The sequence below is a fragment of the Gracilinanus agilis genome, chromosome 3, assembly GCF_016433145.1.
Source record: "Gracilinanus agilis isolate LMUSP501 chromosome 3, AgileGrace, whole genome shotgun sequence".
Lineage (NCBI taxonomy): Eukaryota > Metazoa > Chordata > Mammalia > Didelphimorphia > Didelphidae > Gracilinanus > Gracilinanus agilis.
In genome coordinates this window covers 117,793,799-117,820,040 of record NC_058132.1, presented here as the reverse complement: position 1 = coordinate 117,820,040, position 26,242 = coordinate 117,793,799, and positions in this window count along the sequence as shown.

Here is a 26,242-nt window from a genome sequence, read left to right as displayed (position 1 = left end):
GGTAGCAGAAGAAACAATTTACGTATATGTGAGGATATCCAGAATATCAAAAAATAAATGCATAAGTTAGTTTTATTCTTACAAGGTATAGTGCCCTTAGATTTTATCCATTATAATTTCATATGACAAAAGACATCTATCTGTCAGTAATTTATGTATGAACCACCTGCTAAAACAAGGCACCCCTCTAGTCTCTGGTGACAAAAACACAAAAGTGAAACAGTCCTTGCCCCCTAAGGAGCTTATAGGCTGAATAGGAAAAAATATGAACATACATAGATATTAGAATAATTATTATAAACTAAACCTCATAGAGAGCTTTAAGATTTGCAAAGCACTTTGTAAAAATTATTTTCATTAATCCTCACAAGAACCCAGTGAAGTAGGTACTGCCACCATTATCTTCTTATATATTTTATTTTTTTCCAATTACATAGAAAAACAATTTTTAACATTTGCTTTTCTAAAACGGAGTCCCAAATTCTTTCCCTCTCTCCTTTCCCACCACTCCCTGAAAACACAAGCAATTTGATATAGAATATACATGTGCATTCATGAAAATTTCCATATTAGCCTTGTTGAGAAAGAAAACAGACTAAAATCAACAACAACAAAAAAAGAAACTGAAAGAAGAGTATTCTCTCTACATTCAAATTCTGTCAGATTTTTCTCTGGATGTGATATTAATTTTTAATCTCAATTCCTTAAGAATTGTCTTGGATCACTGTATTGATGAGAATAGCTAAGCTATTTACAGTTGATAATTGTATAACGTTGTTTCTGTGTACAGTGTTCTCCTAGTTCTGCTCATTTTACACTGAATCAGTTCGTATACATCTTTCCAGGTTTTTCTGAAATCCTCCTACTTGTCATTAATATTTTTGAAGCCTTACCTTCTGTCTTAGAATCAATACTATGCATTGGTTCTAAGGCAAGGGTCTAAGATTCTAAGGTAAAGGCTAGGCTATGGGGATCAAGTGACTTGCCCAGGGTCTCATAGCTAGGAAGTATTTGAGGCCAGATTTGAACCCAGGAACTCACATTTCTGGGCCTGGCTCTCAATCCACTGAGCCACCTAGCTGCCCCCCTACCTGTCATTTCTTAAAGCACAAAAGTATTCCATCACAATAACATACCCCAACTTGTTAGGCCATTTTAACTGATGAGCATTCTTCCAGTTTCCAATGCATTGCCACCACTAAAAGAGCTGCAATAAATATTTTTGTATAAGTTGATCTCTTTCTTCTTTTTTTTATTTCGTTGGCATACAGACCTAGTAGTGATATTGCTGGGTCAAAGAATATGCACAGTTATATTTATAAAATGCATAAATATAATATATTACATATATAATACACTAATAAAATAGGATAATAATAGAACTTACATATATAATACACTTATATAATAAGATAATAATAGAACTTAGTTCACAGGGCCATTATATGAAGCAAATGAGAAAACATATAAAGCCCTTTGCAAACTTTAAGGCACCATATAAATACCAGCACCATTTAAACATTTCACTGAGCCTCAGTTTCTTCATCTACAAAATGTGAGTAATCATAGCATCTACATCAGGATTCTCGAAATGATCATATAAAAATGATGTATAGAAGCAATTTGGTGTTTATATCCCTAGGATCTTTGTGTAAAGTTTCTATAATATAATTAAATGGAAAACTATTGTGCAAATTCTTTATCACATTATATAAAATCCTATGCTGCCTCTGATACATTCTAGCTGTGTTACTCTGAGTAAGTTATTTAACCTTTCATTGTCTTAGGCAACTCTCTAAAATTATGAGTTGCCACTTTATTAGTGAAGAATGTTTCCACACCCTCATATAATATAATTTTCCTATACTAATGTCATCACAGTTCCAGTTGAAAACTAACCCAGCAAAAAATGAATGAAAAAAGGGGACAGCTAGGTGGATCAGTGGATAGAGAGCCAGACCTGGAGACAGGAGGTCCTAGATTCAAATTTGGCCCCAGATACTTCCTATCTGTGTGGCCCTGGACAAGTCACTGAATCCCAATTGCCTAGTACTTACTGACTGCTCTTCTACCTTGGAACCATGCATAATATTGATTCTAAGAAAGAAGCTAAATTTTAAAAGTATTGGTAAAAGTCTATAATATGCCTGGAAAGGTGAATTGTTCAACTTTTAATTTGTCTTGAGTTGAGAATCCTGAGACCTCTAGGTGTGGCAGCTATATGGCTGACCTTGCATAAATTTCACACATATATCATTTGTTTCATTTATTATCTCATTTCATGAATGACCTCCAGGAATTGACAAAGAGTGAAAGGAGCAGATGCAGAAGAATATTGTACATAGAGGCTGATACGCTGTAGTAAAATCAAATGTAATGGACTTCTGTACTAGCAGCAATGCAATGATTTGGGACAATTCTGAGGCATCTATGGAAAAGAACGCTACCCACATTCGGAGGAAGAACTACAGGAGAGGAAACACAGAAGAAAAACAACTGCTTGAACACATGGGTTGATGAGGACATGATTTGGGATTTAGACTCTAAACGCCCACCCTAGTACAATTATAGATAATATGGAAATAGATCTTGATCAATGACAGATGAAAAAGCCAGTGGAAATGTGCATTGGCTATGGGGGGGTGGGGGTGAAGGGGTGTGGAGGGGAGAGTAAGAACATGAATCATGTAACCATGGAAAATTTTTTCTAAAAAAAGTAAAGATTTATTAATTTAATAGTTCTTTTACTTTCAATTCTATTAATTTCTCCTTTGATTTTTAGTATTTCTAATTTAGTTTTCATCTGGGGATTTTTAATTTGTTCACTTTCTAGTTTTTTTAAGTTGCATGCCCAATTCATTAACATATGCTCTCCCTAATTAATTAATATATACAATCAATGACAATAATTTTCCCCTTAGAACTGCTTTGGTTGCATCCCAAATCTATGATTTCTTCTTTCACTAAATTATTTTGGAGAATCATATTATTTAATTTCCAATTAGTTTTTGGTTTGCCTCTCCATGTATCCTTGCTAATAACTATTTTTAATGCATTATGATCTGATGAGGTAATATTAATTATTTCTTTTTTTTGCATTTGTTTGCCATGTTTCTATGCCCTATTACATGGTCTATCTTTGTGAATGTTCCATGTGCTGCTGAAAAGAAGGTTTATTCCTTTTTGTCCCTATTTATTTTCTCCATATATCTATTAACTCTAATTTTTCTAGGGTTTCATTCACCTCTCTTATCTATTTCTTATTTATTTTCAGTTTGATTTTTCTAGATCCAATAGCAGCTGTTGCTGCTTTGTCCCGGCTCCCTGCCCTCCCTGGCCACCACTTCGGTTGCTGTTGATCCTGCCTGCTGACACCTGAGATTTCCTGCCCTGCAGTTTGATTCCTGCCCCAGCCACTGCTTAAGATTTGGGAAGTATGCACCCCCTTCTCGTAGACATTAATGACTTTTAATCTGAAAAAAAGCTTCTCTAGCTACCTTCCGCCCTCCACGTGTCATTTCTAAAACCTGACCTAGGCTTTTCTCTGGCCCCTACCCCAGTTGGCTTCCACGTGGGCACTAGCTTTACTCTTCAAACGAAGTAAAATGGCAAGCAAGGGCCACATGACCTATTTCAAACTGAAACTCAGGGGAGAAATTCACCCAGTACACATGCTAAGCCTGCTCAAGACTTGAACTATATATCCCGTATGCTCAGAGCAGAGCTCATTTAGAAGGACCTTGCATTGGACCAGAGGTGGATTTTAAAACCTCAGAACTAAATGGGTTTTATTTCTGTTTAAAAAGTCTCTGTATCTTACTGTATTTTTGCTGATTAGTTTTGTGAATTAATTTTGTCATTTTTTGTTGATTTTTCTGTTGCACTGAATCATTTTAAGCTTTTTTTAAAATTTCTTTTGCCAATTGATTTTCATACAACCCCGTGACTCAGCCATGTATCCTTAGCTGACCTGAGGTACCCTCTTCAGGGGAGAAATGTGTTATTTGGAATTTACCTCAGGGGGGTGCAAGTTTTATAATCATAATGTCTGTATTATAATCTATAATGTAAAAAAAATTAACTCTTTTAGAAGTAATTTCAGGGGGGGTAATGTATAATTCTTAGAAGGAAATGTATGTTTTATAATCTGTAATGTAAAGTTTAAATTATTTTGAGAGTAATTTCAGGATAAAAAATTTGCTGTTTCCCCAGAATCCAGACAATGAACCCGTTTGGTGAAGTCACCATGAAGATGCCTGAAGAGCCTTCACTGGATCATGAAGATCCAAATTGAACTTTGGGGTACAGTTGATTGAACTATGGAGAGTTGAATGAGATGAATGCATTTGTTTTGAATGTATACTCTTATGCCAATAGGGGACTGCCCCAATTTGGCTTTTTGTCAATGCAGCTAGTTTTTTTTTTTTATCCTCTTTCTTTTATCCCCAAATTCCTGTAATTTAGAAGTTGACTATGTTTTATAAGATCCACCAAAAAAGACCAGTCTTTTTCACCGGATACCAGGGGGAAATCTGTTATTTTGAATTTTGGGGGTTCCATTGAGAGGTATTTGGGGCTCATTTGAGCCTTAAAATATCTAGATATATGACAAACTTCTTGTGGAAGTTTAGGGAACTTGGAAACTACATTTTCCATGATTCAACAGGTTTCTGGTTTTGACATGATGATATGTACCAAGGTCAAGCGCAGCTTAAATTGGGAGGTCCGGCTTGACTCTCTCTCTTTGGTAAGTAGAAGAGGTGAGAGAGAGTAATGACTAATGGCAGGGGATTTGAAATACATTTTAGCAGTCTCGTGACCATTTCTTTATTTTACCAACATGGCCCTAATTAAAATATTACTTCTCCTTTTAATCTCAGTCTATATTATTTTTAATTATTACACATTGTACTATAAACACTAACAATAGCAATTAGAGAAGAAAAAGAAATTGAAGGTATTAAAATAGGCAATGAGGAGACCAAGTTATCACTCTTTGCAGATGATATGATGGTCTACTTAAAAAATCCTGTAGAATCAACTAAAAAGCTAGTAGAAATAATCAACAACTTTAGCAAAGTTGCAGGATACAAAATAAACCCACATAAATCATCAGCATTTTTATATATTTAAACCCATCATAGCAGCAAGAGTTAGAAAGAGAAACACCATTTAAAATAACCCTAGACTATATAAAATACTTGGGAATCTATCATCCAAAACAAACAGGAATTATATGAACATAACTACCAAACACTTTCCAAACAATTAAAACTAGATCTAAACAATTGGAAAATCATTGAAAGCTCATGGGTAGGATGAGCTAACATAATAAAAATGACCCTTCTACCCAAATTAATTTACTTATTTAGTGATATACCTACCAAAATACCAAGAAACCTTTTTACAGAATTAGAAAAAACTATTACAAAGTTCATTTGGATGAACAAAAGATCAAGAGTATCAAGGGAAATAATGAAAAAATGTGAAGAAATGTGGCCTAGCAGTACCAGATATTAAACTATACTATAAAGCAGTGGTCATCAAAACAATATGGTACTGTCTAAGACACAGAAGGGAGGATCAGTGGAATAGACTTGGGGTAAGTGATGTCAGCAAGACAGTCTATGATAAACCCAAAGAGTCCAACTTTTGGGACAAAAATCTACTATTTGACAAAAACTGCTTGGAAAATTGGAAAACAATATGGGAGAGATTAGGTTTAGATCAACATCTCACACCCTACACCAAGATAAATTCAGAATGGGTGAATGACTTACATATAAAGAAGGAAACTATAAGAAAATTAGGTGAACACAGGAAAGTATAGTTGCCATATTTCTGGGACAGGAAAGATTTTAAAACCAAGCAAGAGTTAGAAAAAAAATTGTAAAATATTAAATAAATAATTTCAATTACATTAAATTAAAAAGGGTTTGTACAAACAAAAACAATGCAAACAAAATCAGAAGGGAGGGGGTAACTGGGTAGCTCAGTGGAGTGAGAGTCAGGCCTAGAGACAGGAGGTCCTAGGTTCAAACCAGGCCTCAGCCACTTCCCAGCTGTGTGACCCTGGGCAAGTCACTTGACCCCCATTGCCCACCCTTACCAATCTTCCACCTATCAGACAATACACTGAAGTACAAGGGTTAAAAAAAATCAGAAGGGAAACAACAAACTGGGAAAAAATCTTTATAANCACTTCCCAGCTGTGTGACCCTGGGCAAGTCACTTGACCCCCATTGCCCACCCTTACCAATCTTCCACCTATCAGACAATACACCGAAGTACAAGGGTTAAAAAAAAATCAGAAGGGAAACAACAAACTGGGAAAAAATCTTTATAACAAAAAACTCTAACAAAGGTCTAATTACTCAAGTATCCAAAGAGCTAAATCAATTGTACAATTAAGCAATTCCCCAATCAATAAATGGGCAAGGGACATGAATAGGCAATTTTCAGATAAAGAAATCAAAACTATCAATAAACTCATGAGAAAGTGTTCTAAATCTCTAATAATTAGAGAAATGCAAATCAAAACAATTCTGAGGTATCAACTCACACCTAACAGATTGGCTAAAATGACAGCAATGGAGAGTAATGAATGTTGGAGGGGATGTGGCAAAATTGGGACATTAATGCATTGCTGGTGGAGTTGTGAATTAATCTAACCATTCTGGATGGCAATTTGGAACTATGCTCGAAGGGCTATAAAAGAATGCCTGCCCTTTGATCCAGCCATACTATTGCTCGGTTTGTACCCCAAAGAGATAAAAGGGAAAAAGACATGTACAAAAATATTTATAGCCACACTCTTTGTGGTGGCAAAAAAAAAATGGAAAACGAGAGTATGCCTATCAATTGGGGAATGGCTGAACAAATTGTGGTATATGCTGGTGATGGGATACTATTGTGCTCAAAGGAATAATAAACTGGAGGAATTCCTTGTGAACTGGTATGACCTCCAGGAATTGATGCAGAGTGAAAGGAGCAGAACCAGGAGAACATTTTACACAGAGACTGATACGCTGTGGTAAAATCAAATGTAATGGACTTCTGTACTAGCAGCAATGCAATGACCCAGGACAATTCTGAGGGATTTATGGGAAAGAACGCTCCCCACATTCAGAGGAAGAACTAGAGGAGTGGAAACACAGAATAAAAACAACTGCTTCAACACATGGGTTGATGTGGACAGGAATAGAATGTAGACTCTTAATGACTACCCTAGAACAATTATCAATAATATGGAAATAGGTCTTGATCGATGACACAGGAAGAAGCCAGTGGAAATGTGCATCAGCTAGCAGGGGTTGTGAAGTGGGAGGAGAGAGAGCAAGAACATGAATCATGTAGCCATGGAAAAAATTTTTCTAAAAAAAATTTTTTTCTAAAAAAATATAATGAAAAAAGAATGGTTTCAGAGAAACATGGGAAGGCTTGTATGAACTGATACAGAGTGAAATTAGCAAGAGCAGAAAAAAACTCAAGCATTAACACTGAAAAACAAATTTTGAAAGCTGTAAGAATTCTGATCACTATAATTATCAGACTTGATTCCACAGGACCAGTGATGAAGCAGGTTGCTAACCAGCCCCTAACAGAAATGTGATGGACTCCAGATGCAGAAGGAGATACACATTTTTGTGTCTGGAATTAGATTTAACTAAGCATATTTGTTACAAGGATTTTTTTCTTCTCATGGGTTCAGAGGAAGGAGAAGAGAAAGAGAAAATAAATGTTGATTGATTGAAAAAATAACATTTAATTTAAAAAAAAATATATATATATATATATACACAAACAGAATGTGTACTTCCCTCAGTTCCTCAGCAAACATTGTAATAATACACATTCACTCAGGAAGATATTTAAATTTTATTTTTTTAATTAATTAATTAATTAAGAATATTTTCTCATGATTACATGATTCGTGTTCTTTCCCTCCCCTCCTCCATCCCCCATTCCAGAACTGAAAAGAAACTCCACTAGGTTATACATATATCATTGTACAAAACCTATTTCCATATTATTAATATTTGTAATAGAGTGATTATTTAAAGTCACAATCCCCAGTCATATACCCATTGAACCATGTGATCTATCATATGTTTTTCTTCTGCATTTCTGTTCCCACAGTTCTTTCTCTGAATGTGGATAGTGTTATTTTTCATAAATTCCTCAGAATTGTCCTGGATCATTACATTGTTGTTAGTAGAAAAGTCTATTAAATTCAATTGTGCCATAATGTATCAGTCTCTGTGAACAATGTTTTCCTGGTTTTGCTCCTTTCACTCTGCATCAATTCCTGGAGGTTGTTCCAGTTCACAGAATTCCTCCAGTTCATCATTCCTTTTAGCACAATAGTATTCCATCACCATCATATACCACAATTTGTTCAGCCATTCCCCAATCGAAGGGCATCTCCTCATTTTCCAATTTTTTGCCACTACAAAGACTGTAGCCATAAATATTTTTGTACAAGTATTTTTTTTTCTTATTATATCTTTGTGGTATAAACCCAGTAGTGGTATGGTTGTATCAAAGGGCAAGCATTTGTTTAAAGCCCTTTAGGCATAGTTCCAAATTGCCTTCCAGAATGGTTTGATCAATTCACAGCTCCACCAGCAATGCATTAGTGCCCCAATTTTCAGCAAGACTTTTTGATGAAGAGAACAAGCAAACATGCCCAGTATAATCTAGGGAGACACATAAAGACCAGTTGCTTCAGGCAACAACCACAAGTGCATAAAAAGATGTGAAACTATATTCCCCCATTATAAATTCCCTTGATTTGTACCCATAAAAACAACAAAAAACCTGAAAACTAAAAACAAACAAACAAAAAGAACCCAACCTTTTCATTGCCAGGTTATCAGAGGAGAGAGAGGATGAGTCACAGTTCTAACTCCTCATTAGTTTAATGAGGAGAGAGAGAGAGAGGAATAGAGGGAGCTTGTTTGGGTAATTTTCTCAGTGCTACAAACTATAAAGGAAATTAAAACAAGAAATAATCACTGTCGTGTCTCTGCAATGGTAAATTCAAGGACTTTGGCCTACAACAGTATAACCCCTATTTGAAAATGAGAAAGATGAGAATAGTAACTCATTTCAGCAGTTTCAGGAACAAAGGGAGAAAAAGAAAGGTTGATTCTAAGCCAAATGCATTCAACAGCTGAAAGTGAAGTAGGCAGGGTCTTTATAATCTGGTTTGCTCTTATCAAGAAGGTTAGGGGAATTCAAGGGCCAAAGACACAGACACACTTAGACAGAGGCACACGCATACATTAAGCTACCTAAATTTCATTTGAAAAATTATAAACTGCAAGCTGAATTGAAGGACTGGGTGTCCTCTCTCTAATTCTTTATTTTCCCAAGATCCTTTTGGCCCTGGTCAAGGAAAATGTTAGTAACCTGTGTTTTGGGTTAAATTGTAGAAACTCAGCTTGAGTGATTCTGCATGGCTGTATGTATTAGGGGACTGTGAGACTTTATGATGAAGACAAGGGAAGTTGGAGCCTATGACTGATACCAATTTTAGGGTAAACAGACAAGATGAAGCACTGAGTTTGGAAGCATTGGGAAGAGTCAAAAGTTAAACATATTAATATTCATCAGTGACACTATCTATGCTGGCAAAGCATTCTAGTCTAAACAACTTTACACCACTTTTCTATCTCATTTATTCAGGACATGTTATACAGTATACACACGTATACACATACACATACTACTGATACCTATTCTATAGATTCCAGACAACATTCCAAAGCAATAAAATATGCTCCTATATCTTGGGAGAATGGGGAATTCAGGGAAAAGAATAGGTTCCAATGTATGAACATCGGTAGAGGGAATTCTCAGGGAGGCATGTAGATCAGCAACTACTCTATAAATCATACATTCATTCTTAGTTCTCGAGGGGGGAATTTAGAGACGAGCAACTCTCTCAAACACTTGCCATTATCAGTGAATAGAAACAGGCAACTTCTTTGGGTTATTTTTTTAATCTAATTTTAATTATTCTTTTATTTTCTATTAGCTTTTTAAAATCTTTTTAAAAATAGAATTAAATGACTATCAAAGGGGAAGATAATTACTAGACTGAGGTTTGAGGGAAGATGGAGTAATTTTCTAACTTTTCCTACAGCAGACATTAGGACAGCCACCAGGAATAACCATCTCCATTTGAAATCACCTAAGAGAAAGAAAATGCATAATAGAATAGTGGGAAGAATCTAGATGTACCCAAGATACAGAAAACAAGGCTTATAAGTTTGGTCCTGAGCACAGAAGAACTAGTTTAGTCTGTTAATTTTTCCTGTGGCAAAGCCAAGGATAAGAGGTTGAAAGATTCTCCCAAGTTCATGCTGTGATAGTATGAGTAATGTAGTTCTGTTTCCTATGAACTCCTTCAAGGCAGGGACTATTTTTTTGTTTTTGTCATTCATTCATTCATTTATGGTCAGTCAATCAATAAACATGTATTAAGCTCCTGCCACATACTCAGCACTGTGCAAAAGATTGTTCATACAAAAAGAGACAGGCCTTGCCCCCGAAGACATCAATTTTCTTTATATCTTCAGCGCTTTGCACAATACCTGACTTAAAGATGCTTCATAAATGCTTGTTGACCTTACTTGACTTAGATGACAGTTCTAAACGTTTATTGAACTGAATTGAATTTATTGATCATGATCCCTAAAGATAGGCCTAAAATGTCACTATCAGAAAAATAATTTCAACTATGCTGCTGACTCTATCTGTAGAAATATAGCTTAAAGTAGTAATTGCAGAAGTAATATCAGAGTTCTCTCTCCTGAAAAGTTGGTACCTAGTTTTCTCTGCAAAGAACACTTAAGGTCCTCAAAACTACTCTTAAATTACTTCTTATCCTTCTGTTAGTTGGGCTGGGATAGGAGTATAGATCCTGGCATAAAAGAAAGACCTAAGTTCTGATCCTACCTATGAAACTAACTAGCCATGCTACCATGAGCAAGTCATAACCTCCCTGGGGTTCAGTTTCCTTATGCACAAAGTAATAATAGTCTATAGTACTTATATCATAGTGTTATAAAAAGCAGTTTAAATTTTACAGTCCTATATAAATGGCAATTATTGGTGTTAGTATTAAAATTTTTTCCATCATAATTCTTATCCTAAAATTCCTTAGTCACCTTTGCTTTTCATCTCTAAAATTCCCTCTGAATTCCTCCTTATTTGTAGAATATAGACGTGCACACAGTACTCTAGAAATACTCTTGTATAATCCACAAAGTATTTCAAGGTCCCCTAAAATGGGAGAAATAACATTTGGCTCCTATTTTATACACATCATAAGGATTTGTTCATTATGGAGAAAAGTAATCAATGGAATTCTTTTGAATCCTTCAACCTGTCTATCCCTTTTCATATTTAAAGAGAATTGCATGTAGACAGAAGCACAAAGGTCTGTGTGCAAGTAGAAGAGATAGGCAGAGTCATACAAACAATTTAGATTAGAGATTGCCTTCCAGAGACAATTGCCTTCCTTTTGGGTTAAATTCTTATTGGGTCCAAGTCCAAAGACCCAAGGACTCAAGGACCCAAACATCCATTGCAATATAATAATTACAATTTACATAGTAGTTATATAAAGTTCTCATATATATCATGGAATTCTAAAGATGGCAATCTGTTATAAAGGTTTCTTCTTTATGTACAGGTTTTTACTAGGTGGCTGTTGAGGCTTCTCCCAGTTCTAGCATCCTGTGCTTCTATGATAGCAAAACAAACTCTCCTTATAGGAACTCCTTCCATCAACACAGATCTCAGCTGTCAGTGGCTTAGTAGATAAACATGAGGGATATACCTGAGATACAGCCAGCCTGGTTTCTCAGAGCTAGCACATTTCAGAGGCAGGAGTTAGCTCAGAACTTTCAGATTCCCGGCATAGGACTCATCTCTAATGTGCCTCCATAGTCGTTTATAACAGCCCTTTGAAATTTGTAGAGGAAGTATTATACCTTTATTTTATAAATGGGTAAACTGAATTTGAGAGGTCAAGTGACTTTTCAAATGAGTTCAGTGGTCTTCTTCTACTATACATTAATAAATTAATGAAGAGGAAGAAAAATTAGTATTGTATGGTGGTAAGAGAAGAGTATAGATTTCCTTTGTTGTTAAACTTAAATATCATGGGGATGGGGAGAAGTAAGGAAACAAACAACCTTTAGAGATGTGATATACTGGTCCTAGGTTGATAAATTTGCTCTTCTGTGAAAATATAAGGAAAAGATATCTTCTGACAGCTTTGGAAATTATCTTTGTCAGATTGAATTCTGATTTTTTAGATGATAGAAATACTCATATTTAATTTTGTATTTATTACCTTTAGTCAATGATTAGGTAGGAAAGCAGGCAGAATACTCCTAAAACTGTTACACAGCCAAGAAGTTTCCTAATTGGATGAAAATTAGGTGGAGATTATAGAATTAAATGATGAGTTCAACACAGAACACTCAGACAAGAAAACTTCAAATTGGCTTGGTTGTCTTCTGCAATAGTAGACACAATTCTTTTGGGGGCCCATTAGAGAGTCAGATCCTTTAGGCCAAGAGAGAACCATGAGCCAGACTTGACCTGGTAAAACTCTAGATAGATGAAAAAAAGTAGCTAATAATTTAGAAAGTTTGGACCTCACCACTTCTAATTTCTGAATTTTAATTTGTTTATCCTCTTTTTCTGAATGAATTTGTTGGGATATTATTTCTGAATTCGAATATGTTGATCTTTTTCTGTATGAATAGATCCTGAACTCACATTCATGATCTGGATTGTATGATAACAGGAGTATAAGAAATGTCCTTGCCAGATTCAAGCATCTAAAAACTGTGGCAAGAAAAGGAGGAAAAAGCTAATTAGGGATCACATATAGGAGATTCAAACCCAGGATGCCAAATATGGACCAGCACAACTCAGGAAGCTCTGAGTTGAAGCTTAGTGATCAGTGAAGGTATAGAAAGTAGAGGGAGACCCCATTTCCTTCCCCTAATGTCCCCAGCTAATGACAAGACTCCTCTGTCATCTTACAAACAAGATCTTGAATTCCTAAGAATCTGATGGTGACCAGTTTCATCACAGGCCTTTGCTTACACAAAAGGCTTTCCCCTCTATGATATAGCAGGTATGTTTAATAGTTTAATACTGTAATTCTAGTAGTCACCCTGATGTTGGTACCTAAGCCAAAGACCTACAAATTGGTCAATTGATGGGATTTTAAAACTGGGAAGGAGCTCAGAGGTCCTCTGTTCCAACCCCCTCATTTTACAAATGTGGAAACAGATTGTGATATGCCCGAGGCAATACTAGTTTTCAGCAGAAGAAATGGGATTTGAGCCCAGGTTTTTTGAGCCTAAATTCAATGTTCTTTCCACATAGTTAGTTCTTCATTCTTTGTACTTCTCTGTAATATATAGCTTTCTAGGCCCAACCAGTTTAGTTTTGTGGTATTGGGCAAAACTGGTGTTTTATGAAAAAATATACATGGACTACTAAGTTCAGGAAACCAAAGTTGGGCCAGTTTAACTCTTAGGCATATTGTGTGAATTGATGTTATATAAAATAAGCCTAAAATCATAGACTGGCATTAGATTGTAAAGAATATCAAATGTCAAAGGGAGTAGTTTTCATTTTAGCCACCAATCACACAATCAATAAGCATCTATTAAGTACCTATTATGTGGCAAGAATAATATTAGATATAAGCGCAGGAGATATAAGTAAATTGATGATTTGTCCCTCTAGGAGCTAATAATACTCGTTATTAAGTATTAGCTTTGATATAGTGTCAGGACCTGCCTGACAACAGTCTGGGGTCCGAAAGCAGAATCAGGAGGGCTGGACTCACATTATGATGAGCAAAGACAACTTTATTGAGAGTAATCATGGTTTTTATAGGGGGAGAAAAAACAAGCTGGGGTCTCTAGCCAAGCTTTCCATACACACGGTAACAGGCAATGATTAACAGAGAGACCCTAAGTGATCACAGTACAATCTGCCGTACATCAGTGATTCATCAGGTATATGTGGTGCGGGCGTCCAAGAGACCAGGGGGAGTTTGCATAGGTAACCTTATACAGCACAAGGATTTGCCTAGGTTGTATGATGCATGCACGAGCATTTGCCTGGGTCTCTAGGGGTAATGAACGCAAATATAACCTAGATGCTGTTATGAGCAATTCATATTGTATAGGAGTTTGATAAAGTTGTCAGGGGTTATTATTATAACTATAACTAATTTCCTTTAGTACTATCCCTGCCCATTGGTTATTATATGAATTCAGAGTATTAACAGTTATATTATTGTTAGAAAATGGTCTAAATTTTTTTTATTCTTGGCATTATTTGCCCTCTCCTTTCATTCTGTCACAATCACTAAAGAAGCAAAAATGCAGTATATGAGAGATCATTTTCCATTTCCTTTTTTTTTATAAGTAGCCATTGTCAAATTTCCAGAACAGTGGTTGGTGACTGGCTTCTTCGTTCTTAGATTTATTCTTGATAAAAACATAGTATGTTTGGAGACTATACTCCAAGGTTTTCTAGCATGGTATTACTTACCATAGCTTACATTATACTAGCAAAGCAGAATTTTAGAATTTAAGAGGTCCCTGCAGCCATCTGACCCAAGTCCTACATAAAGGAATCCCCACTATAATGTTTAACAGAAGAGATCTTCTAATCTTTGATTGAAGACCTCCAAGAAGGAGAAGCTTGTTATTTCTCCAGGTAGTCCATTCCACTTTTGGACAAATCCAAGGTTTAAAAAGTTTTTCCTAACATGAAATCTAAATTTTCCTCTTTGTAACTCCTGTTTTATTTGGTTCTGCCCTCTGGAGGCAAACATAACAAGACTAAATCCTTCCTTCATATAGCATCTATTTAAATATTTGACGTTATTTATTATGATCCCCATGAGTCTATTCTTTTCCAAGCTAAATATCTGTAGTTCCATCAAAGGGTACTGATATGACATGTATTCAAGTCCCTTCACTATTCTAGATGTCATTCTCTGGAAGTTCTCCAATGTATCAATGTCCCTAAATTTTGGAGTCCACAAATCTTACTCCTGTTGAGGTTCCATGAGGGTAGAGTACAGATTGAATGAATCCTGCTTATTCCTGGAAGTGATAATTCTCCTCATGTAACTGAAGCCTGCACTATCTTTATTGGATGCTATATTAAACTACTGACTAAAATCTCAGATCTTTTTCCAGATAATATGGTGTCTAATCATGCCTCCTACATCTCATTGCAAAGTTAATTTTTGATATCCACCTATAAAAATTTACATTTATGTCTACGGAATTTCATCTTCTTAAATTGAAAGCAATGCCTTTAGCCCATCAAGTTATTTTTAGATCCTGATTTTGCCATTCAATGTTAGCTATTCTTTCAATCATGGTGAAATCAGTATATTTTTATTAGTGTGAATGCTTTTCTTTCTCCCCTTAATTTATTAAGAAAAAGGTTAGATAGGTGAAGACTGGACACATGGTAACATGGACAGCTAGGTTTTTTAGCTAAGTTGCCTAATTGGATCTGAAACTAGCTAATTTTACTCTCATCTAATCCACATCTCCATAAGAATGACATGAGATACTTTATGAAAAGTGTAGCTAAAGTCTAGACAAACTGAATTCATGGCATTTCTTTTGCCTTGATGTTCATCTATGTCGCTTTAAAGCTCTTTTCAAGAAATTTGCCCAGAAACAGAAGTCAAGCTTATTGGTGTAGTTTGCAAATTCTGCACCCTTTCCTTTAAAAAAATCAAGGCAACATTTACTCTTCTCCAGTTTTATATTGCAACCCTCTTTCATCCTTGATCTTTCAAATATTACTGACAATTGCTCAGCAATCAAATCCACTTGGTATTTTACGACATGAGGATGTAGTTCATCTGAGACAGAAGACTTGAATTCATCAAGGGCAGGTAGCCTTCTTACTATTTCCTTATTTATCTTGAGTATTAACTACCTGTTAGTTATTTTTGTTCTGTCATTTCCAATGGAAAACTCATTCTCTGGGGCACAGAAGCAAATGAGAATTGAGCAGCTCTTCCTTCTCTCTGTTGTCACTTGTCATCACCCATTCACCTCAAGCAAAGGGCTATTCTGTTTTAGATTTTCCTTTTCTCTCCCAAATAGAGTGAAACAGGGAAAAAAGTATTTTGTGTTGTTCTTAGATCTCCCCACAAATTGCAGTTCATTCTGAGCCTTAGCACTTCTGAAACTATTTTTGCAGTGAAAGGAGAGAAGAAAAAAGATAAGGATGAAGGAAGGAAGCATTTTTTTAAGCACTTACTACTTGTTAGGTACTGTGCTAAGCATTTTACAAATATAAATTCATTTGATCCTCACACAATCCTGGGAGGTAAATTTTATTATGGTCCAAATTTTATAATTGAGGAAATTGGAGCAAATGGAGCTTGAATAACTTGACCAAAGAGACACAGCTAGAAAGAGTCTGATGCTGGAATTGAACTCAAGTCTTCCTAACTCAGGACCCAGTTCTCTCTCTAGTGCAGGGGTTGGCAACCTTTTTGGCCATGAGAGCCATAAAGGCCACATTTTTTAAAATGTAAGTTTGTGAGAGCTGTACAGTGCTCACAGTGCACGCTCCTGTAACAGCGCCTGAAAAAAAATTGACTTTATGGCTTCTGCAGAAAGAGGCATATCTGGCCCTCAAAAGAGCCAGATATGGCTCGAGAGCCGACCTCTGCTGTAGTGTGCTAGCAAAAATCTTTGATCAGGGGCAGCTGGGTAGCTCAGTGGAGTGAGAGTCAGGCCTAGAGACAGGAGGTCCTAGGTTCAAACCCGGCCTCAGCCACTTCCCAGCTGTGTGACCCTGGGCAAGTCACTTGACCCCCATTGTCCACCCTTACCAATCTTCCACCTATGAGACAATACACCAAAGTACAAGGGTTAAAAAAAATCTTTGATCACCATGGTCATGCTTTATTCTAATATTTGTCTTCTGTTATCTGGCTCTACTTTCAATTTCTGTACATTTCTTTTAAAATCTAAGTTGATTGGTGAATATACTTATGTCTACATTAATTTTCTTAGAAAATTCCTTTTTTTATTTTTTACTGTAATGTTATTCTTGAGTATCTCCTATCACAACTAGGATGATTTCCCCTAAAGTAGTTTTAGTCCATTGGATCCCATGTTTTTTTTCTGAACCCTTTGAAATCTACTTTCTTAAAATAGACTATATCAAACTACGTTAGTAGATTTTTCTCTCTTTCACAAACTCTAGGAGAGATATTAATCTCCCCCTGCAATGTTCCTATCATTTCTACCCCAGTAATTACTTTCTCCCTATTACAAAGAAACAGAATCAAAATTCAGTTTTCTCTTCTTGGCTCCCCCACTTCTTGAAGGATGAAATTATTTCTAAAGCAAATAAAGAAGATAGCAGCTTCTCTGATTTTGGGAGAATGACAGCCTAAGACAGAGATAGAGTTCCAGTAGGTTCCTTGGTAATTGAAATCCCTGCCATTGCTATAGCATGTATCTAATCCAGGCTTATGATCTATTTTCAATTTCTCATCTCTTACTTCATTTTTTCTAGGTGATCTGTCTATATTATGCTCCAATGACAAAAAAATTCTGTTTCTTCCTCTGTTGATCTTTATCGAATGTTCACCATCATGCCTCTTTCCCCTGGTTCCTGAATTTCTTCATCTGATTATACCTTCTCTTATGGGGAAACACTTGTGGGTAATTTAAATATTACTGGCTTCAGAGAAAGGGGAGAAGAAGAACTGTTTGGACAGGGATAATAGACTGGAACTAACAAACTGGGAAAACACAAACCCCACTAAAGTACAAGGAATGGGAAATTATGGATTGGCAGTTGAGACCAACTGCCACCACAGATCCACCTAGCCTGGGAGTCTGTGAAACTAACTGAGTAGACTGGGACTAAAGAATTATAAAAATACAGGTTTAATACAGACTATAAGGTTAGAGATGATGGGAGAGGTTACACAACCTAAAACATTAAGGATCAAACTTAGGGTTAAAAGTTGAAGATCTGGGAAATCCCTACACTACATTAAATAGGCAGCTAAGACACAAGGGACAAATGGGATCTCATGTAGATGATCAATAGGTCTTGATCAGAAGTAGTCCAGGTATACTCCAAGAGCACAGGAAGCAGCCAAATAACTCTTCAGAGGAAATCAGGGAGACTGACTTTGCTTGTCCACCAAGCAAGTCAGAAATCTCAACCCCTACTCCTTGATCCTGATAGTTGTAACGTCCCAGATGTTGCTTTGAGATACCCAAGATCCACAGGTCTCTCAGGTCAGTGGCTTCCCAAACTCCTTCAAAACCCCAATTGCCTTTTAGAGAGTCCACTTTGTTCCAAGTTGGAATCTAAGCTCCTGCCTATCTGTCTAAACTTCCAAATCTGCTTTAAAACCTATTTCCCTCTTATACTTCTTAACATAAAATGCTACTCCACTCTCAGTCCTTTTTGCTTCATTCTGTTTCTTTTGAATAAGGTGCATGTATCCAGAATTATGAGTTTTATCTCATAGTTTCTATGATACCTATCAGCTCAAATTTGTTTCCCTATTTACCTACTCTATTTGCTTTTGCTTGATGTTTAAATTTTAAGTATTTTTACATAAACATATGATACTGTTAGAGTTACTACTGCCTATTTTCTGGGATTCCATTTTCTGGGATTTTATGACCCCAGAAATCTCAGTTGTCAGTTTTCTTCATTCTTTGTAGTTATACTATATGGTGTGTAGCTTGTAGGATATACAGACATACTCTTCCTCCTTCCCTATCCTTGTAAAAATCTTTCTTGATTAGATTGTGAAGATGCTCAACAAATAAATTCTCACTAGTAGTTGTTTGACTGTGCTCCATCTCTAGCCAGGAACAAGTTCTCACCCCACTATATTTTAAGACGTATTGCAGAAATCCAAATCCCATTCTCAGACATTGCCTTCTTAGCCAGCTGTTAATTTCTTAGATTTATTTTTCTCTTCTTCATCCCTTGTCTTCAATGGTAATGGAGGAGAAAACACAACCCATATCCTTACAATCTTTAGTTTCTTGCTAAAGACTTCATTAATGATGGCAACGCTCTTTGAAGTCAATCGGCAATGTTATTTGTGCTCACATGAATCACTAGAAGTGTGCAGTTTTCTCTTGTTTTGATAAGCCTCAGAAGATTCCTTAATATATCCTAGAAAAATGTCTCAGGAAGACGATAGACTTCTCTAGTACTGTTATCAGGTGGAAAAATTGCTTATCTCATAAATTTTCCCCTGAAACCAGAGCAAAGCATCAAGGGTCCCAGCAGCAGCATGACTAGGCATCAAAATAATGCTGTCAGTTAATAATAACTTTTATTTTCACACTTGACCAATATCAAGAAATAGACATAACTGTAATGACTTGCCTTGATTAAAATTTTATATAGAATATGGCCATATTAATTCAATCTTTGGCAAGACTCTTACTCTGACCAGCTAGCAACAAGTCAAAGTCAGGTCCATGAATATCTCATACTAAGGTATATAGGAAGACTGGTATTATGAAGGATCAAATAAAAATCTGGCCTGTCACTGCCCATTGATGCCAAAAAGTAGAATTCTTCTTCCATAGCCTAGAAAAAATTGTCTTTGGGAATTTCCTTTTCTTTAAGGAATATAGAGAGAAATGGATAAGGTTTTTTTTCCCTTACTGTTAGAAAAATTCAGCTATTAAGCCATCCCAGAAGTCACCTCTAAGTAAAAGTAAATTTAACATTCCATAAACATAAGGGGAACAAGCGATAAAAGGGAATAAGAATTTATTAATCATCTACTATGTGCCAGGAACTATGCTAATCATTTTACAAACTATCTTTTTTGATTTCCCAACACTCCTAAAAGAGAGGTGTAATTATTATCATCTCTTTTATGATTGAGAAAACTGAGTCAAAGTTCACGTGATTTGTGTATAAGCTAATAAATGTCTGAGGTTGGATTTAAATTCAGATCACCTGGACTCCAGGTCCAGCACTCATTCCATGGCATCATCTCGCTGTCCTAAGGTAAAAATAGCTGTCTTTACTAGAAAGAACAGTCACTTATGATTTTTATCCCCTGCTAGTAAGGGATTATATTTTCATGCACTAGGAGCTGGTGGTTATATATAATCATAAAAAAGAAGAATTTAGGGAAAGAGGTTCCATGATTTCAGTGGCTTAGAGAAGGTCCTAGTAAAGAAACTCCCTCTACCAGAGTACTTATATACTCTCTGCAACTTATATTCTGGGAGAATTCAATTCAATCACAAATAAAGATATCATCCCATGATGTCATTGGTTCTCTTTGAAAATGAAGGGCAAACACCGACAGTACTCTTGGAGAGCTGCTTACAAAACTGAGACTTTAAATGATTTCTGTAGGTAGTATGTGTCAGAGGAGACTAGAACCCAGATCTTCTTCATCTTTATAAGGGAGGCTCTCTATTTCATCAGATTGCCTCAGCAAAAATAAAAAATAATAATCTCTCCAGGAGTCATTTTACCCAAAGTCCTCCAAGGTGAAGATGTCCATGAGGAGGATTGAGAAGTATTCAATGACCCATTTCACAGACCCTAACTTGAAAGCCAGGACCTTCTGGAGATCTTGGAGAAGATGGACTTCTTCAACTTCTTGTATGACCTTAATGTAGGAGGGCTGACTAATGATCCAGAGATTCAGGTGTCTACTGCCCAACACTAGATCATGCCTGAACTGAATGAAAAGGGGTAGAGGCACAGTAGCCTCAACCATCTCCCTAGTTGGTACCATGTTCATCTTCAAGGTGAAACAACCTTTTATTCCCTACTGTGGCACCAGAAATACAAGTTTCCTATCCTCAAGGGACATGTATACAATCTCAGATCTTGAGTTTTGGGGGTATCACTAGGCAGGGTCAGCTCCTGATCCCTCCTCCAGTCTCCATCTCCACCTCCCAAGGCTACAGAATACCATAGGCCATCCCAAGTCACCCTTTCCTGCTTCCCAACTTCAAGCAGTTAACTTGGGGCCTCAGCACTGCACAGTACCTCTTTCACACCTCACCAGCTTCTTCACCATTCCTTTGTACCTTTGAGGGATAAAATGAGTCCAGATTTTACTAATAAACTTGGGCAGGAAAAAAACCCAACATGTTAAAAAGGAAATTCCTTCATAACCTGGTCTCTTTTCTGCCATGTTAAATTTATTATACTTTATTCTTTTCCACATATGCTATCCTTCTTTCAAGTCCTTAAAAATGGCATTCTATATTTTGGAGATGTCTTTACACTGAGTGCCCTCCATGCCTCCAGTGCTATTTCCTTGGATTCCTTCAAGATAGTCCAGAGAAGAGATAATTAGATTCTGAAGGTAGCTGTGCAAATGAGAGAAGAAAAAAACGTGTACAGTTGTGATGGTAGGAATGATAAGATTTGATAACAGATTGGATATCTGAAGTATCACCTACACATATACATACACACTCGAACAAAGAGGTATCCTTTCCATATCCCAGCTTTCCCCATCATGCTTTCAATGTATTTTGGGTTGAAATAAGAAACTAATTGGGAATATGAGAGGAGTTTTGTGGAAGCTGCAGATGATACAACAAGGCCAGTAGATGACAGAGAAAAAGTTTAGGAATTCAGAAATTCATAATATATATGTATAGTATTATATAATATCAACATATTTTATCATTTAATACCAAACATATAGGAGATAAAAAGGAAGAAAGTGAGAGTAATCATAACTATATATAAAATCCCAATCCTAACTAAAATTTCTAAAAACCCTAAATCTATCTGTCTTTGAAGGTAGTTTCTTCTGCCAGGGCCAGGCCTGGCCTACTCTGCCTACACTGACTATGTAAGAATTTAATCACTATCTAACTACCTATCCTAAGCTAATCAATAAACATTAATCACCTACAACCTCCTTACAGGCTGTTAAGGCCTTAAATCTGTTTTCTCTATCCCCAACTGTTAGTTAGTTTTAACTGCCAGTCTCAGGGACACAGAGACAGACTCTTGCTCTCTTGGGTACCCAGAGACAAAAGGCCCCTTCCAACTGTCACTTCTACTTATATAACTCCTTCATCTCCTAGGTAAAGGAACCTTCTGCTCCCTGGCAACAGAGGCCCTCATTTAACTCACTCTTGCTGAGAAATCTCTCTGCTCCTCTGACTCTTAAAGGGACAGAGAGATATATTAAGAAAACTCTCTTTAACAACATATAACTTATGACAAAAGTACTTAATACACATTTTACAATAAAGTACTGTAAACCCCCACCCCATTAAAGAAAAAGGAAAAAATTTGGATTTCTATCATATGAAGGGAGGGCCAAAAAGTTTTGTGTGAATTTTCCAGATTGGGGGGGGGTACTGTGCCCTGAATCCTAGCAATCACATTTATCTACCATAACTTATTCAGCAGTTCCTCAACTAATGAGTACCTCCTCAGTTTCCAATTCTTTGTCACCATGAAAAAGTTACTATAATTTTTTTTCATATAAATGGATCATTTTCCCCTTCATCAGAATTCTTTCAGAAATGGACTTAGTAAAGGCACTGCTGGAAAAAGAATATACACACGGTCTAATAGCTCTTTGGGTTATTAATTTATTTCCAGAATATATGGGCTTGTTTTCAGCTCTCTCAATAGTGCATTAAACTACGTGTTTTCCCACAGTAATTCTAGTACTAGTCATTTTCTTTTTGGTCACTTTTGAAAATTTGATAAGTATGAGGTGGTATGAGGTGAGAGTTATTAAATACTCTTATTTCCTATTCTGTTAATTTAGGCAATCAATATATTTAAAAATAACCAGGGACTTCCAGGGGTGGAGCCAAGATAGCTAAGTAATCCTCAGTAGCTCTCTGTTACCATGAGAATCCTCTAAAACCAAGATTAAAATATCACTACAAAACAAATACAGGAGTGAAAGAACCAACAAGGAGACAGAATTGAACAACTTTCAAGAAAAGAAAAATCTAAAAGGTAGGCAACTAACATCTGGGTCACTGGGATTAGAGGAGAATAGGCCCAGCAAGAAGCTGTAGCAAGGAGGGGAAAGCAAGGCAAGTGTGAGACACACAACTTCATTCCACACCTTCTGTCACAGGTTCAGTAACCTATGCCTAAGTCAACATCCAGACCATTAGATTCTACCTGAGCAAACAGAGGTACTAGTCAGCCCTCACCCCTTGAAATTTCAAACCTATGGGGAAGTCTGGAGTCCCAGCCCAGGGAATTCTAGTTTGGGCTTGGAACAAGGACTTAATTCATACTTTGTAGTGGATGATACTACTAAGTACTGATCTTTTTGATTAAAGCTCAAGGTGGAGCTTTAAGACAGGACAGTCAAGAGTGTTCCTGATTGGATAAAGTACACAGTGAGACCAAAAGCTTAGAGGAAGCCTGAGGTAAGTCTTTAAACTATTAGCATCACAAGGTTCAACTAAATCAGTAGGAGGAGGGGGCTCTCAGGGCTCTCTGGGTTCTCAGTTCTCAGATCATCACATTATCCACCAAAGTCTACCTATAATTAGATGGAAAAATGAGCAAACAACAAAAAAGCACCTAACTCTGAAGAATTTCTATGGAGACAAAGAACAAGGTACAGACACAGAAGGGGACAGTGAAAGAAAAGGAAACACACCCAAAGTCCAAAAGAAAACTATGGATTAAACACAGATTCTGCAAGAACTAAAAAAAGGACTTCAAAAGTCAATTAAGAGAGGCAGAGGAAAACTGGAGAGAGAAATGAAAGTGATGCAAGAAGAAAGGAAAGTGGTGCAAGAAGAAATGAAAGTAATGCAAAAATAAATAAAAAATAATTCAAGGGAAGAGGGAGCTAATTGGAGGGAGGGGGATGTGGGGCATGACAAAAAGCAAAAAGGTGGTGAAGAGGAACAGAAAGAAAGGAAATAGAGGAGGAATTAAAGGGGATAATACGATGGAGGGCAATACACAGTAATCATAAAAACACTGAATGTGAATGGGATGAACTTATCCATTAAAAGAAGTGGATAGCAGAGTGGATTAAAAAAAGAATCCTAATATGTTGTTTACAAGAAACACATTTGAGGCAGGGTGACACACAGTTTTAAGATAAAAGGCTAGAGCAGAATTTATTATGCATCATCTAAAATAAAAAAGAGGAATAGCAATCATGATAACAAACAAAGCTAAAATAGAAATTAATCTGATTAAAAGATATAAGGAAGGTAATGGTACTTCTATACTAGCAGCAATGCAATGACCCAGAACAATTCTGGGGGATTTATGGAAAAGAACTCTACCCGCATTCAGAGGAAGAAATACAGGAATGGAAACACAGAAGAAAAACAACTTCTTGAACACATGGGTTGATGAGAACATGATTTGGATGTAGACTCTGAATGACCACCCTAGAACAATTGTCAATAATATGGAAATAGTTCTTGATCAATGACACATGAAGAAACCAATGGAAATGTGCATCAGCTACTGGGGGGTGGGAGGTTGCAGGGAGAGAGAGCAAGAATATGAGTCATGTAACCATGGAAAACATTTTTCTAAAAAATAATAAAAAAATAAGTGCCTAAAAAATAAATAAAAGATTACTCTACTGCAAATATGAATAACATGGAAACAGGTTTTGAACAATGACACATGTATAACCCAGTGTAATTGCTTGTCAACTCTGGGAGAGGGGGAGAGAAGAGGGGTGGGGAAAAATCATTAATCATGTAACCATGCAAAAATATTATAAATAAATAGTGCCATCCACCTTCACAGAGAAAACTGATGAACTCTGATTACAGATTGAAGCATGCTTTTTAATTTTTTATTATTTTTCTTGATATTTATTTCAGTTTGTTTCTGCAAAATGGCTAATAGTTTGTATGACTTCACATGTTTAATTGATATATTGCTTACCTTCTTATTTTTGGAAAATTTTATTTTATTAATTAATTTAAAATATTTTTCCATGATTACAAGATTCATGTTCTTTCCCTCCCTTCCACCCCCTCCCATAGCCAACATGCAATTCCACTGGGTTTTACATGTGTTATTAATCAAGACCTATTTCCATATTATTGATATTTGCACTAGGATGATCTTTTAGAGTCTACAACCCAATCATATCCCCATGTGATCAAGCAGTTGTTTTTCTTTTGGGTTTCTACTCCCAGAGTTCTTCCTCTGAATGTGGATAGTGTCATTCTCATAAGTCCCTCAGAGTTGTCCTGCATTGCATTGCTGCTAGGAGAAAAGTCCATTACATTCAGTTGTAACACAGTGTATCAGTCTCTGTGTATAATGTTCTTCTGGTTCTGCTCCTTTCACTTTGCATCAGTTCCTGGAGGTAATTCCAGTTCACATGGAATTCCTCCAGTTCATTATTCCTTTGAGCACAACAGTATTCCATCACCAGGAGATACCACAATTTGTTCAGCCATTCCCCAATTGTAAGCAAAATTTTTTGTACAAGTCTTTTTCCCCATCATCTCTTTGACATACAAACCCAGCAGTGGTGTGGCTGGATCAAAAGGCAGACAGTCTTTTAAAGCTCTTTGGACATAGTTCCAAATTGCCATACAGAATGTTTGGATCAGTTCACAACTCCACCAGCAATGCATTAATATCCCAATTTTGCCACATTCCCTGCAACAATTATTACTTTGCTGTCATTTTAGCCAATCTGCTAGGTGTGAGGTGTGTTATGATGATAATAACAGATAATTTGGAGAAGCAGATAAATGTGTCAGGGCCAAATGAAGCTTCAAGTCAAGAGCCACAGATTGACAGGCTTCAGTTAGGAAGGAGGGGGGTAAAACACTCCTGGATCTCAACCCCCTCCCCCTCTAACAGTTGCTGTTTCAGTTGGTAATGAAGGCAGTTATGAGATTCTTCTGGTAAGTTTCTGTTATGGCTGAAGCCCCAATGATGTTCCTTTTCTTTAATTTATATTCCTCACAGGTCTGTTAGATGAGTAAGTAGAAGCTAGCTATATAACTGTTGAGGACAGAGATGATCTTCTTAAAACTGGCAGCAGACAGGATTCAAACTAGATGTCCAGACTGAGTTGTGAGTATTCCCCAAATAATTTCCAGGCACAGATATTGAAGGTAAAGGTTATATTAGGAAATAACAAGGAAAACTAGAGAGGTTAATGAGGGTTTTAGGATAATGAAAG